Here is an 18,008-nt window from a genome sequence, read left to right on the forward strand (position 1 = left end):
TTCTGGCACGAACGTATTCCCAAGGGGAACAAGTGCCCGACCAGTTTCGAGGAGGTGAAGAAAATTGTGTGTCCTCTGGATTTACCGCACATGAAATACCATGTGTGCATGAACAATTGCATCATTTATCGGGACGAGCACACGGAGTCTACCATATGTCCGGTGTGCGGCGTCACTCGATACAAGAAGAGGAAGAAAGCTCCTCAAAAATCGGTGTGGTACTTTCTGATCACTCCTCGTCTGCAGTGGTATTTCGCGGACCCTAAGGTAGAAAAGCTCCTGCATTGGCACACAGATAGGGAGGAGAAGAAGCGAGAAGATGATGCAAATGATCCGGAGATAAATAAAAAAGACAAGATGCTGAGTCACCCAAAGGATGGGAGCCAGTGGCAAGCGTTGAACTTCGAACACCCGGAATTTCGGAAGGATCCAAGGAACATCGTGCTAGGCGCGAGCACCAATGGAGTCAATCCGTTTGGCAGCCAGAGAAGCACACATAGCACCTGGCCTGTATTTGTGTGGATGTACAACCTTCCCCCTGGTTGTGCATGAAGAGGAAGTACATTCACATGAGTATGCTAATTGAAGGTCCGAAACAACCAGGGAACGACATCAATCTGTATCTGGGGCTGCTGAAAGAGGAGCTAGACACGCTGTGGAAAACGCCAGCCAATACGTGGGACGCCGCAGAGAAGAATATTTCCCTATGAGAGTCGCACTGCTCACGACGGTGCACAACTATCTCGGTTACGGATATCTCGCGGGGTAGGTGGTCCACGGATTTTCTGGATGCATCAGGTGCATGGATGACACAACGTATCGCCAGCTAGATAGAGATCTCGGGTCTTCGAAAACCATGTTCATTGGACATCGAAGGTGGCTTCGCGACGATGACCCGTGGAGGAAATGCAAGGATCTATTCGATGGTGAAACCGAACCCCGAAGACGCCCACGTACGAGGAGCGGCGAGGAAATAGACGAGCTGTTGAAAAATTGTAAAGATTGCCCACTGCTGGGAAAGAAGAAAAAGGCGCCAGAGCCGGGAAACAAGCGAAAGGCGCCAGAGCCGCTGCTAAAGGTATGGAAAACGAGGTCTGTTTTCTAGGACTTGCCGTACTGGAAGATCCACCGTGTGCCTCACAACCTTGATGTCATGCATATCACGAAGAACGTGTGCGAGATTCTGCTAGGTACCCTGCTCAACATGCCAGAGAGGACCAAAGATGGGCCGAAAGCAAGGGCAGACTTGAAATCAATGGGCATCAGGGACGAGCTTCACGCTAATGATGATGATGATGATGAGGCGAAGCAGGACACGGAAAGTCATCGCAAAGGCAAAAACGCCAAGAAGACCAGAAATGACTACCCTCCCGCGTGCTTCACTCTAAGTCAGGAGGAGATTGATCAGTTTTTCACCTGCCTCGTAGGAGTAAAACTTCCTTACGGTTACGCGGGGAAGATAAGCAGATACCTAGGCCCAATGAAGCAGAAGTTCAGCGGGATGAAGTCTCACGACTGTCACGTGCTGATGACGCAGATACTTCCAGTTACAATCCGTGGGATCATGGACGCGCACGTCTGTGAAACGCTATTTGGCCTATGCAACTTTTTCGACGTCATATCTCGGAAGTCAGTTGGTGTGAGGCAACTCAGAAGGCTACAGGAAGAGATCGTGGTGATACTATGCGAGCTTGAGATGTACTTCCTGCCCGCATTCTTCTACGTTATGGTGCATCTGCTGGTCCATATCGTGGAGGATATCATCCAACTCGGGCCGATGTTCCTGCACAGCATGATGCCGTTCAAAAGTATGAATGGTGTCATCAAAGGATACGTTCGCAACATGTCACGTCCAGAGGGAAGCATAGCCAGGGCCTCTCTGACCGAAGAGTGCATCTCCTACTGCACGAATTATCTAGGCATCGAGAACCCCCTTGGTCTGCCCGTCAACAGGCACCTCGGTAGGCTCGCTAGATGGGGTCACCGTGAGGGTCGCCGCAAAATGCATGTCGACTTCGAGGGTCGACTCACCGACTTAGAAGAGCAAACCTAGTCGCTCTACAACACATAGACGTGGTCGATCCTTGGGTGGTAGAGCACAAAACCTTTATTGAGAAGACGTACAATGACCGAGGCCAACAAAGGGCGGATGGACATATAATCAAAGAGCACAACTCATGTTTCACGCGTTGGTTCAAGCAGAAGCTTCTGTCGTACCCTTTACCTGGTGACGTATGAGGCGTACGATATCAACAGCTACACATTCTACACCGAGGGAAAGGACATGAAGAGCGATGGTTATCAGAACTCCGGGGTAACGATGGAATCCTACACCGATAACGACAAGGAAAGATACTACTGAAGGATCGAGGAGATCTGGGAGCTGAGATACGCTGGAGAGAAGGTCCCGATGTTCCGTGTCAGATGGGCCAAGAACGTCATAAAAGAAGACCGGTATTTCACCACCATGGTTATACCCGAAGCCAAATCCAAGACCGCGGGCTTAAACGTCACCGCGAAAAATGAGCCATGGGTACTGGCTTCCCAAGTGGACCAATGCTTCTTCATTACCCAGCCGCCAAAGCCCAGTCGTGTTGTCGTGAGGAGAGGCAAAAGGAAGATAATCGGAATGGATGGAGTCGCCAATGAGCAAGACTTCGACAAGTACGGCGACCCGAAGATGGAACATGACGACGACGATAAAGTATCAGCATACACCACAAGAAGAAGCTGCACCACCCTACCTAAAGGACGTCCGTTCAAGAGAAGAACTCCATTTACGAAAAATAAGGGCAAGAAAATTGTGAACAAATAGCTAGCTAAGATCGATTGTATTTAAATTGTAGCCTTCATTTCTTGATTGTATTTCATCGGTACTTTTTGAACTCATGAATGTTTTTAAATTTCATGGACACTCGATCTCGACCCCCCTCCATCTCGATCGCTATCCCACCTCGCCAGATCCGGTCCCCCTCGCCGCCAAGCACCCCCCGCACCCTTTCCCCCGCTCCACCGGCCGCCGCCGCCGACCCCCTGCACCCTCCCCCGCTCCACCGCTACCGATGACCTCCCGCACCCTCTCCCCCGCTCCACCGGCCGCCGCCGACCCCCCGCACCCTCCCCCGCTCCCCCGCTCCACCGTCACAAATGAATGCAACTAAAATTGCAAAAAAAAAACAAATTTGATTATATTTTCAAATAACAAATTTGATGATATTTTCAAATAATAAATTTGATGATATTTTCTCATATTCATAAATATTTTCAAATAACAAATTTGATGATATTTTTTAAAAAATTATTACTATTTTTATTAAAAATTATTACTATTTCATATTCATATTCATTTTCTAAAAAATTATTAGATGCAACAAAAAATAATAACAAAATTTACTAATGGCGCACCTCTGGCTGGCGTGCCATTGCTATATAAAAAAAGATTACTAATGGCGCACCTCTCGCTGGTGCGCCATTGCTATATAAAAAAGATTACTAATGGCGCACCGATGCGGGGGTGCGCCATTAGTAAGCTTCCCCCCTAGCTAATTCCTCCCTCTCCCTCTCGCGAGATCCCCTTCGCCCCTCTCCCTCGCCAGATCCACCCGCGCGTTGCCCCGAAGCCGCCGCCCCGACCCTTGCCGGTCTCCACCCCTGCCGCCCCCATGCCCCCCACCACCGCAGCTCCCCCGCGCCGCCGCCCCCGCGCCCCCCACCACTGCAGCTCCCCCGCGCCGCCGCCCCGTCGCTCCCGCGCCCTGAGCCGGAGGATGAGGACCAGGAGGAGGAGGAGACGACGACCACCTCTACCTCAGCTCAGCCAGGCCACGTGACGCCAAGGCGAGCGCCGCCTCCCTCGCCATCCCCCCTCCGCCCGCGCCCGCGCCCTCGACGCGTGTGTCACCGGAGCTTCAATGCCCAGCCGCTGCCGGAGCTTCAACGCCGGTGTCGGTGTCAAAACCGGCGGATCTCGGGTAGGGGGTCCCGAACTGTGCGTCTAGGCCGGATGGTAACAGGAGGCAAGGGACACGAAGTTTTACCCAGGTTCGGGCCCTCTTGATGGAGGTAAAACTCTACGTCCTGCTCGATTAATATTGATGATATGGGTAGTACAAGAGTAGATCTACCACGAGATCAGAGAGGCTAAACCCTAGAAGCTAGCCTATGGTATGATTGTCATTGTGTATGTTGTCCTACGGACTAAAACCCTCCGGTTTATATAGACACAGGAGAGGGTTAGGGTTACACAAAGTCGGTTACAATGGTAGGAGATCTGAATATCCGTATCGCCAAGCTTGCCTTCCACGCCAAGGAAAGTCCCTTCCGGACACGGGACGAAGTCTTCAATCTTGTATCTTCATAGTCCAGGAGTCCGGCTGAAGGTATAGTCCGGCTATCCGAACACCCCCTAATCCAGGACTCCCTCAGTAGCCCTCGAACCAGGCTTCAATGACGATGAGTCCAGCGCACAGATTGTCTTCGGCATTGCAAGGTGGGTTCTCCCCCAAATTCCGTGTACCTGTTGAATAAAGTCCGGTTTCTTGTAGATGTTGCGCTCCTTGGCTTCTACACCCAATAATGGCCGCTTCCCACGTGTCAAATGAATATGAGAAGTCTGAGTATTTTTACATTCACACCCCTAGCCGCGTAAATGAGCTGCCCTATTTAAGGGGACGAGGATTTAGATCCAAACCACATCTTCCCCCCTTCACGAGTGTTCATCAGAGCGCATCCGACAAAGGTCCATTCCACCATGGCCAGCCATCGCAACTCATCCTTTCTTCCTTCCAGCCCTCAGCCTGGGTACTGGGAGAGATGCTCCGTCCCGCATAGCGAGCTAGTGATACTCCAGACCAAGGGATTCCTCCCCCGGCCTACATGATCCCGGTTCGAGCCGGTCTTGCCATCTATAACGGCGGAAACCAAGCGGAGAGTGCCCCCAATCCCTCCAAAGGAGAGTGGGTATGCCTTGTCCCTTATTTAATAAGGGGGCTCGGGTTTCCAATCCATCCATTTCTCCGGGGGCTGCTGGAGTTCTACGGCCTCCAGCTACACAATCTCACGCCTGCCCTCTGTGAGCTGTTTTTGGGCGCCGAGGCTCATTTCGGGCTATGGAAAAGGTTATTCTGCCTTGTGCCCCGCTCTAAGGAGGGGTCAATGTATCAAGTGGGAGGAGCCGAAGTGTGGCGCATCGCCGGGACCGGATATCTGTCCGGAACTCCAAAGAAGGCATCCGAAGACTGGCCCTCGGAATGGTTTTATATAGAAGATGTCCCGCTGACGGATCCTGTCCGGATCGGCCTCCCTGAGTTCGACAGTGCTCCCTTAAAGAAGTGCCTAAGCTGGCGTCCACAGAGCCCTCAGAGGGAAAGTGACAGGGACATCATTTACCTGATGGGCCGAATAAGATTGTTAGCCCATTCCGGTCTAACCATGATCGGGGTTATGGCCGAATGCATTATGCGGGGGTTGCAGCCGCTTCAGTATAGAAGCCACCCCATGTGGGACTTCAAGGGGGAGGACGACGCCACCTGCTACGGCCGTAAGGGGCTAGATTCAGCTGCCGCTCTACTAAAGATCTTGTCCACTTTGTATAAGGGAGAAGAGGAGGAATTTCTCCGCGTCAACCCACAGGGCGGATTCTCTATGCACAATCCCCAAGCTGGGTAAGTGGTCGCATTTACTTGCCCCTCCGTTCTGTATTCCAATTGTTAAATATTCACTCTAACAACTTCAACACAGGAACTGCGCCGGGCTGTTAAGGAAATAAGCAGCCCTCCTCCACAACCCGAGGACCCAGGACGGTCCCTCGACCCGGCCTCTCAAGAGGATCCGGACATATCTGTGGAGCTAATTGATGGAGTGTTCCATCAATTGAGCATGGAAAACGCCTTGGTGGCCATTACGGCCGATTATCCAGGGCTAATCCCGGCCTCCCAGGTAACTGAGATCGAAGTCCTAGTACCCCAAATAGGTGTCCGCCCCCTCGTGTTTTCAGTTTCCTGATTACAACCGAGCTTTGCAGGGGAGGTTTTTGAGGCGGAAGGCCGAACCTGCGGCGACAAGCCAACGAGGGGCCGCAGGGCCCCGTGGGAAGAAAAGAAGTGCAGTCCGAACCGAGGCATCAGCGCAAAGGTATGGCGCGCGCCCCATCCCAGGTGTTATACCTTCGAGGCACATTGACACTCGTGCTCTCTTCAGGACAAAGAGATCTCTTCGGACTATATCCGGAGAGGCTGCCAATCGCGCCTCCACCAGCCAGGCTCCAAAGCCTGGTCCGGAGGCGGAGGCGAACGCAAGGCGCGTGCCAGACGCTCCTCCGATGGAGGATGCGGACAGGTTGTCTGCCACCAACTCTGAGGTGGAGAGTGCCATGAACCACAGGCGTCGCCGGACAATTCTTCGCGACCCTTGTTTTTTCCAAGGGGCGTTAGATGCCTTCAATTCGGGAGATGCATACCTCCGTGCCGCTCAAAATGGTCTAGCCAGAGCCACGGAGCAATATGTAAAAGACATACGGGTAAGAAAGTTTTGGTAATTATATATATATACCAGTAGCCCCCGAGACTTGAAACAGGTAGAGTAACTGATTTAAGGATCATTTGTTATGCAGGTTCTTACAGAAAAGAATTCCCTACTGTCCAAGGAGCTGGAAGAGTGCAAAGCCCAACTTGAGGCCGCACTAGCCGCAGCAGGGGAGCCCAAGGAGACCCCCTCTGGTAATATACACTTTGAAAGGTAAGTATTTTGTGAAGCACGGCATGGGTGCGAATATGACAAATGAAATTGCAGATGGCGCCGGATTGAATCCGAAAAGGCAACACCTCCTACGCCAGCTAAAGGCTGGTGAGAAGGTGCTGACAAAGGTGAGGCGGGAGAAGAACGATCTCCAAGATGCCAACACCAAGCTGGGCGTCGAGCTGAAAGATGTTCGTGCCCACCTGTCAGACTCCGCCGCGGCATATTTAATAAGTGCATGAATGAACCTTTGAAAGAAAGTTTGGCGGGGAAGTTGACTAACAGAGCCATGTCTGTAGGTGTGCTAACAGGTCGTCCTGCAAAGGAGATGCCCAGTTCTACGGGTGACCTTCTTCCCGAGCTCTCGCAACTGCTCGATCGAGTTCGGCAGGCGATGCAAGGCGTCGCCCAGGCCCTGTGGCCATCCATCTCCATGCCCAAAGGTCTTGGAGAGCTTGCAGAGAACCTGAAGGGAGCACGGCGGCGCTTCCGGTTGTGGAAGATATCGGCCTGCCGTCAAGGCGCTAGGGAGGCCTGGGCCATGGTGAAGACGCGGTACACAAAGGCTGACCCCAACCACATGGCCGAGGTCGGTCCTGTGGGGCCCGATGGGAAGGAGATCCCTATAAGCTTAGTGTATGGTCAAGTAGAGTTGGCCGCAAAGTATTCCCAACAGGACTATAAATTAGACAGCCTGTTAGATGGTATTGAAGAGGAATACAATCAGTCAAAATGACTATGTAACTTAATTGACATTTATAATGCCTTCTAGCCGGATTATAGATCATTTGTCATGGCCGAACTTTTCGCTTCAGCCTCGGGACCTGATGGTCCGGAGTGTGTCCGAATTCCCATGCGGTTATATAGGAACCCGGGAATGCATGGAGACCAGGCGTAGGGGTCATTAGTGCGTGAACAGACAAGTGCCCGACTAGTTATGTTATATTACATGGTTAGTAAGAAACATCTTCCAGGGAGAATAGTTCCGTTAGGGGTTCCTTTCCCTGGGAGGCATGCCCTAAAGTGCATGTCCATGCTGCGAAAAGAAACACAGGAAAAACATCTGGGGGCATAAAAAAGATCACCTTTAGTTCACCAACCGAATATTCCCTTAAGAACGCTAGCTTTCGGCTTCACCCAGTCTGAGGTACACGTCCGGCTGACCCGGCAGTAACAATCGCAGAGGTGCTCCCTTTACCACCTAGCCGAACAATCGGGAACGTAGGGGTAAGCACAGGAGCCAGGCAACCCAGCTTGGCCAAAACGCAAGTCATATCGATGCATATAGTGAATAAAAGGTACATGCGGAAGTGTGACACATGTGTTGGGCTTGAAGCTCGTATAAATAAGCTTCTGTTTAAAGAAGCCCCCAGGTTTAATGAGCGCGGATAGCGCATCACTTTATGAGCTTTTAAAGGCTATAAGAGAGAGAGAGAAGAAGAGGAATGTAAGATAGAAAGTATATAAAAAATGGACAGAGTAAGGAGACGAACACAGGATCCGGCGCTAGGCATAGAATCTTCGGAGACGGGCTGCGTTCCATGGGTTCGGCTCGAGTCGGTTATCCGATGCATTTCGCAGGTGGTACGCTCCACCAGTCAGGACTTGGTCAATTATGAAGGGACCTTCTGTAGGATCGAAAGTATTTCTAGAGGGGGGGTGATTAGAATAATTGACCAAATAAAAACTTAACCTTTTCCCAATTTTAGTTCTTGGCAGATTTTAGCTATTGTAGGACAAGTCAAGCAATCATCACACAATTCAAGCAATCATGCAAAGAGTATATTGGCAGCGGAAAGTAAAGCATGCAACTTGCAAGAATGTAAAGGGAAGGGTTTGGAGAATTCAAACACAATTGGAGACACGGATGTTTTTCTCGTGGTTCGGATAGGTGGTGCTATCCTACATCCACGTTGATGGAGACTTCAACCCACGAAGGGTAACAGTTGCGCGAGTCCACGGAGGGCTCAACCCACAAAGGGTAATGGTTGCGCGAGTCCACGGAGGGCTCCACCCACAAAGGGTAATGGTTGCACGAGTCCACGAAGGGCTCCACCCACGAAGGGTCCACGAAGAAGCAACCACCCACGAAGGGTCCACGAAGAAGCAACCACCCACGAAGGGTCCACGAAGAAGCAACCTTGTCTATCCCACCATGGCCATCCCCCACGAAGGACTTGCCTCACTAGCGGTAGATCTTCACGAAGTAGGCGATCTCCTTGCCCTTACAAACTCCTTGGTTCAACTCCACAATCTTGTCGGAGGCTCCCAAGTGACACCTAGCCAATCTAGGAGACACCACTCTCCAAGAAGTAACAAATGGTGTGTAGGTAATGAACTCCTTGCTCTTGTGCTTCAAATGATAGTCTCCCCAACACTCAACTCTCTCTCATAGGATTTGTATTTTGTGGAAAGAAGATTTGAGTGGAAAGCAACTTGGGGAAGGCTAGAGATCAAGATTCATATGGTAGGAATGGAATATCTTGGTCTCAACACATGAGTAGGTGGTTCTCTCTCAGAACATATGAGTTGGAATTGTGTATGTGTTCTGATGGCTCTCTCCACGAATGAAGAGGAGGTGGAGGGGTATATATAGCCTCCACACAAAATCCAACCGTTACACACAGTTTTCCAATCTCGGTGGGACCGAATCAACAAACTCGGTCGGACCGAAAAGGTAAACCTAGTGACCGTTAGAGATTTTCGGTGGGACTGACATGCAACTCGGTAGGACCGATATGGTTAGGGTTTGGGCATAACGTAATCTCGGTGAGACCGATTACACAAACTCGGTGAGACCGATTTGGTAATTAGCTAACCAGAGAGTTGGTCAGGCAAACTCGGTGGGACCGATTTGCTCTTTCGGTGAGACCGAAAAGTTACAAAAGGGAAACACTGAATTTACATTGCAATCTCGGTGGGACCGATTCGCTCTTTCGGTGAGACCGAAAAGTTACGAAAGGGAAACAGAGAGTTTGCAATCCCATCTCGGTGAGACCGAGATCCCTATCGGTAGAACCGAATTGCTAGGGTTTGGCAGTGGCTTATGACAAGTGAAACTCGGTGGCGCCGGATAGAAAGAATCGGTAGGACCGAGTTTGGCTTAGGGTTTAGGTCATATGTGGATATGGGAAAGTAGTTGAGGGTTTTGGAGCATATCACTAAGCACATGAAGCAAGAGGCTCATTAAGCAACACCTCATCCCTCCTTGATAGTATTGGCTTTTCCTAAAGACTCAATGTGATCTTGGATCACTAAAATATAAAATGAAGAGTCTTGAGCTTTTGAGCTTGAGCCAATCCTTTGTCCTTAGCATTTTGAGGGTTCCACTTTCACATCCATGCCATGCCAATCATTGAGCTTTCCTGAAATAGTCATCTTGGAATAGCATTAGCTCAATGAGCTATATGTTGTTATGAATTACCAAAACCACCTAGGGATAGTTGCACTTTCAATCTCCCCCTTTTTGGTAATTGATGACAACATATAGATCAAAGCTTCGACAAATGATAATAAGCATGAAATATATCGTCGCTTTGAGAAGTATGTGACAAGTAAGAGCTCCCCCTAAATTTGTGCATATTTAAAATTTGCTTTGGACTGCAAATGCACAAAGAGTTAGAGTCATGGGTTATTCTTCCATGTCACATACATCTTGGTGGAGCGCTTAAAATGATAAGAATGAAATACATGCACTCATCACCAAGAATAGTGAATGATCACATAAGATAGATAAGATAATAAATTAAGCAAGCATTAAGTGTAGCTTATGATCAAACACATGATCATCAATGTCTCACGAGCAATGACATAGTATCTCAAGCACTCAAAAGCAAACAAAGTTCGAAAAGCCACCAAATAAAGCAAGAGAGAAAAAAGCAACACTCTCTCTCTCGAAGCCTATGATCTATACATTTTCTCCCCCTTTGGCAACAAGTTACCAAAAAGTTCCTAGAAAATGCATAGTGCTAGATCGACGCTCAGGCTTGATCTTCTGGTGGTGGTGGAGTCCGGAGCACTCCAAGGACGAAGCCTTCTGTAGACGTGGTTGGAGTTGAGGCTGAAGTAGATGCTGGAGCTGGTGGAACTGAGGCTGTAGCTGGTGCAGACGTGGTGGCTCTGGGGTCAGCAACTGGCACTGCAGACGACCTCGGACCTCGTGGCACTCTGGAAAAGGCATCAGTTGTAGTCCTGCCTCTCCTCTCCTGCATGTCATCTTGGAGCTGCTCCACTGCAGTCTGAATCTATGTCACCTTAACATCCAAGTCATAGAACTTTTGTTCCATGATCCTCTCTAAGCTTGCCTGGTTCTGAGTTAGGGTGGCTAGTCCTTGCTCAATCCGCAGGGTGAATGCAATCAAGTAACCAAGCTGCTCTTGTTTGGTTTTCAGCAAATATTCAGCTGCCTCCTCTTGAGTAGGCATCTTGGCAGCTTTCTCCTTCCTTGCCTTCTCCTTCTTGGCTTGTGCTTGGGCAGATGATGGTTCATTCTCAGTCATAACAACTTGATTATCTTCAAAATCTGGACGGATGGGCAGGTGTTCCTTGTCCAGTAAGTATATGCCTGTGCCCATCTTGGATTAATGAGCTCCTGAATTTGTGGGGCATATCCACAACTCCTCTTCTGGTCTGCTGCAGTCCTCTTGATGGTCTCTACCCTGAGGCTCATCACCTTGAACTTCTGTGGCACATCAAATATATGAAACAAGTTTATTGCATGGCCTCTGATCATCTTGTGATCTCCAGACATGGGCAACAATGTGTGCCTCAGTATCCAATTGATAGTTGGCAGCCCTGGCAGAAGATAGTGCACTGAGCCAAACTTGAAAGTGTCAAGTGCTTCATTTGGAATTTCCTTGTACATGTTTGACATTGAGTTATGATCCATCTTCTTCTTGGCATAAATGTCCAAGTCATCCTCATGTTCCTCTAGGGCATTGATGAGCTGTGCCCACTCAGCAACAGTAGATTGGTACCTCGTATCTTCAGACATCCATGTTATCCTACCATCTGGATAAAAATGTGTTGTGGAGTAGAATTGCATAATGAGTTCCTCGTTCCACTTTGTGAGCTTATGCCCAACAAAGTCCTCTACTCCACATGCCTTGAAGCTGTCCTGCACTCCAGGGTAGTACTCTTCGTTGTCCTTGATGTATTGCCAGTCAACCCATCTCATATCACAGACTATTGGCTTCTTATCAAGCAGCACTGTCTCATAGAAGTCCCGTTGTTCCTTAGTGTGTAACCTGTAATCAACAGCAGTCCTCCTCCTTGAAGCATACAGATCTGCTTCTCTCCACTTCCTGAGCCCTGAATCTCTCCTGAGCTTCATGTCCTCAGCCGCAGGATGAGCATCATTGTGGTCTGGGATCTTGGGCTTGAGCTCTCTAAGAACATGCTCTTCCTCATCTTCTTCTGCAGCTTTAGGCACTGGGGCCTTGTTCTTCTCAGCAGCTGGGATGCTTCTTGTATTCCTCTTTGGTTTTGGCTTTGGAGCTGGCTTGGCCTTGGAAGCAGCTGCCCCTGATCTTATGGCATCACCCATCAGCTTAGGTGCCTTAGGTGCTGGTGCAGCAACCTCTTCTTCTTCCTCTTCTTCCATGATGGAAGCCTTTCCAAGCACTCTGGCTACGGTCTTCTTGACCCTTTCCTTCCTTTTCTTGCCTTCAGCAGCAACTGGCTCTATGGGAGTGGGCTTCTCAGTTGAAGCTCTGGCCTTTGGCATAGGCTGCCTGCCTGCTGGCCTTTTGATCTTTAACCCTGGCTTTGTGCCCTGTGCTGGCTCAACTCTCTTTGATGTGGCTTCCTCTTCCTCTGCCACATAATCTTCACCCTCAGAATCTGAAGTTCTCTTCTTCCTCTGTCTGGTGGCAGCTTTAGGTAGTTTGCTAGGAGTACTTCTGCTTCCATCATATGAAGAACTTGAGGGACTAGTGCCCTCACTCATCTGCACTTGCTGTTCTGACATGTTCTGGCTGTCACTCTGATCTGACATGATGAACAAGCTGTCTGCTGACCCTATGAATAGTTTATAGATGAGGTAGAATAGATGAGCATCACAAAATGCAGAGATTTTTGCAAAAGAATGATCCAAAAACTTAGTTTTAGTTTCCCACTGAAATCATCTCGGATCTACCGATTTTTAAACTCAGTGATACCGAAGCAGTTTTGGCACCTAAACTAGTGAACTCGGTCAGACCGAGTCACAGTTCGGTGGCACCGAGACTGCTAGGGTTTCACAGAGTTCCAAAATCGGTCACACCGATAAGTAATTCTCGGTCAGACCGAGTCTCACTTGTGCAATGGCATGAGCCAAATCGGTGGGACCGAGTTTTTCAACTCGGTGGGTCCGAGATGGTTTCGGCGGAAACCTAACCCTAAAATTTTCGAATCAAAACTATTCTACGAACGCATTGACTGGATAGGAGTGTTTCAATCGTGGCAAGAATCATTAAGAACACAATGTGCTAGGAATCGGACGGGGAATAACACTGTGATCGAGTCCATACCCTAGTTCGGCGGAGACTCGCTACGGCGGCAACGGCGGGGTAGAATTCCGTTGACGGCGATGGAGACCAGTGATTGGAGGCGGCTGGCGGCGAGGAGACGATCCGGAGACCACGTTGGCTGAGCAGGCTATCGCGCGGGCGAAGGGGTTCGGAGAAATTTCCAAATTTTTGCCCGTGACTATATATAGCCCGACCCTGTCGGCGTGACCGAGTGGAACAACTCGGTGGCACCGAGATGCAAAACTGTATACAGTTGTTGCAACTCGGTGTGATCGAAAGGTTCAAATGGGTTGCACCGAGATCGAAAGCCTAGATCAACCTAATGATCTCGGTAGGACCGAAAGTGGGGTATCGGTCAGACCGAGAATCATAAAGAGGTTTTGGAAGTTTAAGTCTATGACGAATCGGGGACTCCGAGCGCTCCTCACACAGAGTGGTTCGAATCTGACTTGATCAAATTTTGTGATGTAGCATGAATAGAGTTTGAGACGAGAAAAGCATAGATAGCTAGAGGAGGTTCTTAGGCATTCTTGTCCATCCACTTGGCAAAAGGAAATAAAACCAAACAATCAAAACAACAAGTGGATGTCCTCGAATGAGTAAAATATGCAACCAGCATGCTCACACAATAAGATGGCAAATGAAATATGTGACAAGGCATGCACAACCAATTCTAGCATCTATCAAGCAATTTGCGATGACAAGGTCATCTATATATGAGTATATTGACTTAGGAGTCAAGTGAGAACACTTGATCATAGGTCATACTCATCGTTTAAGCTCAAGTGGGGTTACCACTTTTACATAAAGCATTGTTGTGTTCACATCTTTAGAGTTGCTTTAGCTCAAGTCTTAGAGTAAAGCTCCCCCTAGATGTGATATCCCCCCTTAGAGGGATGAACTAACCTCGGGTTTTGTCGATGATGACTTCATGTAGATGTTGAAGATGTGGATGCTCAATGTTGATGTAGATCACTTGGAGCTATCCATTTGAGTGAATTGCACTTTCAATACCTACATGGGTTAGTCCCACAAGGAACAAACAAGGATATCCATAGACATAGAGTGATGCACACACAAGATGATGTCCATGAAAACTTTTAGGTTACCTTGTCCCTTGTCTTACCAACAAGAGGGTTTGTGACTCCTTGAACTAGTGCAAGATGTGGAAGTTGATTGCACTTGTTCTTGCCAAAATGATAAGAGTGAAGTATGTTGGCGGAGTCACCCTCAAGAACTCTCTAGTTCTTCTTCTTTTGGATCCACACCATCTTGATGGGAATCCTTGGAGTTGTAGTCGTACTTGATGAAGTGGAACTTGAAGTAGTCTTGGGAATCCACTTGACTAAGGTCTTAGGAGCTTCTTCAAATGCATCAATTTCCTCTTGAAGCTTGTCCTTGCCTTTTTGCTTGTAGTCTTGTGGTGGAAGATCATCTTGAGCTTGTGTCCCCTTGAAAGAAGTATCATACTTCTCTTGTTGAGGAACAAACTTTGTCTTGGGGTATTGATCTTCTTCCCACTCAACTCCATTGGCATTGAACTTTCGTTCAAAACCAACACCTTGATTCTTCCGGTGCATTCCTTGCTTGCGCACAATTTCCTCGAATTGCTTACTCCCGGCAAGGCTTTTGTACACTCCTTTCTCTATAATTCCCTTCAATAAGCTATTTTCTTGCTCAAGTGTAACTTGGCTAAGAGAATCATTAGTGGAATCAAGAGAACTACTAGAAGCAACAATATTGGATTTAGCATGATCATTGTTACTGCTAGAGGAAGAATCTTTCTTGTTCTTGTTACTAGACTTGACTTGAGGCATGTAAGTGGATAAGAGTAAACGCTTGGCAATGTAAGAAGAACTTTTCTTGCGGAGATCATCATTGATTGCTTTTAAGAACTCATGCTCTTGCTCAAGATTGAGCTTTTCAAAGCGTAATTTCTCATGAGCTCTTAAAAGTTCTCGATGATCTTCGAAGATAGTTTCATGAGCTAACTTAAGAGTGTTTAGTTCTTTAGTTAGAGCCTCAATCTTCTCCTTATCATTGTCATTCGTTTTATCTTGATTAGCATGATTAATTGACGTTTCATCATAGTATTCATCACTAGAGTTGTCAACAAGCAAATCATCACCTAACAAGTCATCTTCATCACTATTGAAATCAACATACTCGGGGTGTGTTACCTTAGGACCTTTGGCCATGAAGCATCTTCCAATTCCTTCATTTGGTGAGTCAAATATGTCGTAGGAGTTGGTTGACACAAGTGCTAGACCGGCAACACCTTCATCTTGAGTATCTTCGGAGTCGGAGTGATAACTTCTCTCGGAGTGGCTGTCGGAGTCGGAGCCGGATACCCATTCACCAACATGAGCTTGATGTCTTCGTTTTGTGTAGCTCCTTGATGATTTTTCCTTCCTTTCCGAATCCTTGCTTCTCCGTGAGTATCTTCGTTCATAACGATCATCTCTACTCCTTCTCTCTCTTGGTGGTGATTCTTTGCTTCTTCTTTTTGGAGAATCTTCTCTTCTCTTGTAGGGAGCCGTACACTCATTGGAATAGTGTCCGGGTCTTCCACAACTGTAGCAGTTTCGCTCTCGACTAGAAGATCTTTTGTCATTGTAGGACCTTGACTTGAAGCTTCTATCTTTGCTTCTACTCTTGTAGAACTTGTTGAAGTTCTTCACCATTAAGCTCAATTCTTCATTGAAGTTTTGTTTCTCACTTGATGATGTAGGGGCTTCACATGAGGCTTTGTAGGCACCACTTGATTTGTTGTGAAGTTCCTCTTTATCCTTAAGTGACATCTCATGAGCAACAATTCTTCCAATCACCTCCGTTGGCTTGAGATCTTTGTAATTGGGCATCATTTGGATCAATGTGCACACGGTATCATATTTTCCATCCAAGGCTCTTAGAATCTTCTTGATGATGAATCTATCGGTCATCTCTTCACTTCCTAAGCCGGCAATCTCATTTGTGATGAGAGCAAGCCTAGAGTACATTTCAGCGACACCTTCACCATCCTTCATTTTGAACTTGTCAAGTTGACTTTGAAGCACATCCAACTTGGATTCCTTGACGGAGTCGGTACCTTCGTGCATATCAATCAAAGTGTCCCAAATTTCCTTTGCATTCTCAAGACGGCTGATTTTGTTGAATTCTTCGGGGCACAATCCGTTGAAGAGAATATCACAAGCTTGAGCATTGTATTGCAACATCTTCAACTCATCCGCGGTAGCTTCACGGTTTGGTTCTTTCCCATCAAAGAAGTCACCTTGCAAACCAACACACACAATAGCCCAAACGGCGGGGTTATGTCCAAGAATATGCATTTTCATTTTATGCTTCCAACTAGCAAAATTAGTACCATCAAAGTAAGGACCTCTACGGTGATAATTTCCCTCGCTAGACGCCATACTCTCCTAGGTTGTGAAACCAAGGCTATGACCACCAAAAGCTATGGAGATCAAAGCAAATGGAGACCAAAGCTCTGATACCACTTGTAGGATCGAAAGTATGTCTAGAGGGGGGGTGATTAGACTACTTGACCAAATAAAAACTTAACCTTTTCCCAATTTTAGTTCTTGGCAGATTTTAGCTATTGTAGGACAAGTCAAGCAATCATCACACAATTCAAGCAAGCATGCAAAGAGTATATTGGCAGCGGAAAGTAAAGCATGCAACTTGCAAGAATGTAAAGGGAAGGGTTTGGAGAATTCAAACGCAATTGGAGACACGGATGTTTTTCCCGTGGTTCGGATAGGTGGTGCTATCCTACATCCACGTTGATGGAGACTTCAACCCACGAAGGGTAACGGTTGCGCGAGTCCACGGAGGGCTCCACCCACAAAGGGTAATGGTTGCGCGAGTCCACGGAGGGCTCCACCCACGAAGGGTAATGGTTGCGCGAGTCCACGGAGGGCTCCACCCACGAAGGGTCCACGAAGAAGCAACCACCCATGAAGGGTCCACGAAGAAGCAACCACCCACGAAGGGTCCACGAAGAAGCAACCTTGTCTATCCCACCATGGCCATCGCCCACGAAGGACTTGCCTCACTAGCGGTAGATCTTCACGAAGTAGGCGATCTCCTTGCCCTTACAAACTCCTTGGTTCAACTCCACAATCTTGTCGGAGGCTCCCAAGTGACACCTAGCCAATCTAGGAGACACCACTCTCCAAGAAGTAACAAATGGTGTGTAGGTAATGAACTCCTTGCTCTTGTGCTTCAAATGATAGTCTCCACAACACTCAACTCTCTCTCATAGGATTTGGATTTTGTGGAAAGAAGATTTGAGTGGAAAGCAACTTGGGGAAGGCTAGAGATCAAGATTCATATGGTAGGAATGGAATATCTTGGTCTCAACACATGAGTAGGTGGTTCTCTCTCAGAACATATGAGTTGGAATTGTGTATGTGTTCTGATGGCTCTCTCCACGAATGAAGAGGAGGTGGAGGGGTATATATAGCCTCCACACAAAATCCAACCGTTACACACAGTTTTGCAATCTCGGTGGGACCGAATCAACAAACTCGGTCGGACCGAAAAGGTAAACCTAGTGACCGTTAGAGATTTTCAGTGGGACTGACATGCAACTCGGTAGGACCGATATGGTTAGGGTTTGGGCATAATGTAATCTCGGTGAGACCGATTACACAAACTCGGTGAGACCGATTTTGGTAATTAGCTAACCAGAGAGTTGATCAGGCAAACTCGGTGGGACCGATTTGCTCTTTCGGTGAGACCGAAAAGTTACAAAAAGGAAAC

This window comes from Triticum aestivum, chromosome 5A, assembly GCF_018294505.1.
Source record: "Triticum aestivum cultivar Chinese Spring chromosome 5A, IWGSC CS RefSeq v2.1, whole genome shotgun sequence".
In the NCBI taxonomy this organism is placed as follows: Eukaryota; Viridiplantae; Streptophyta; class Magnoliopsida; order Poales; family Poaceae; genus Triticum; species Triticum aestivum.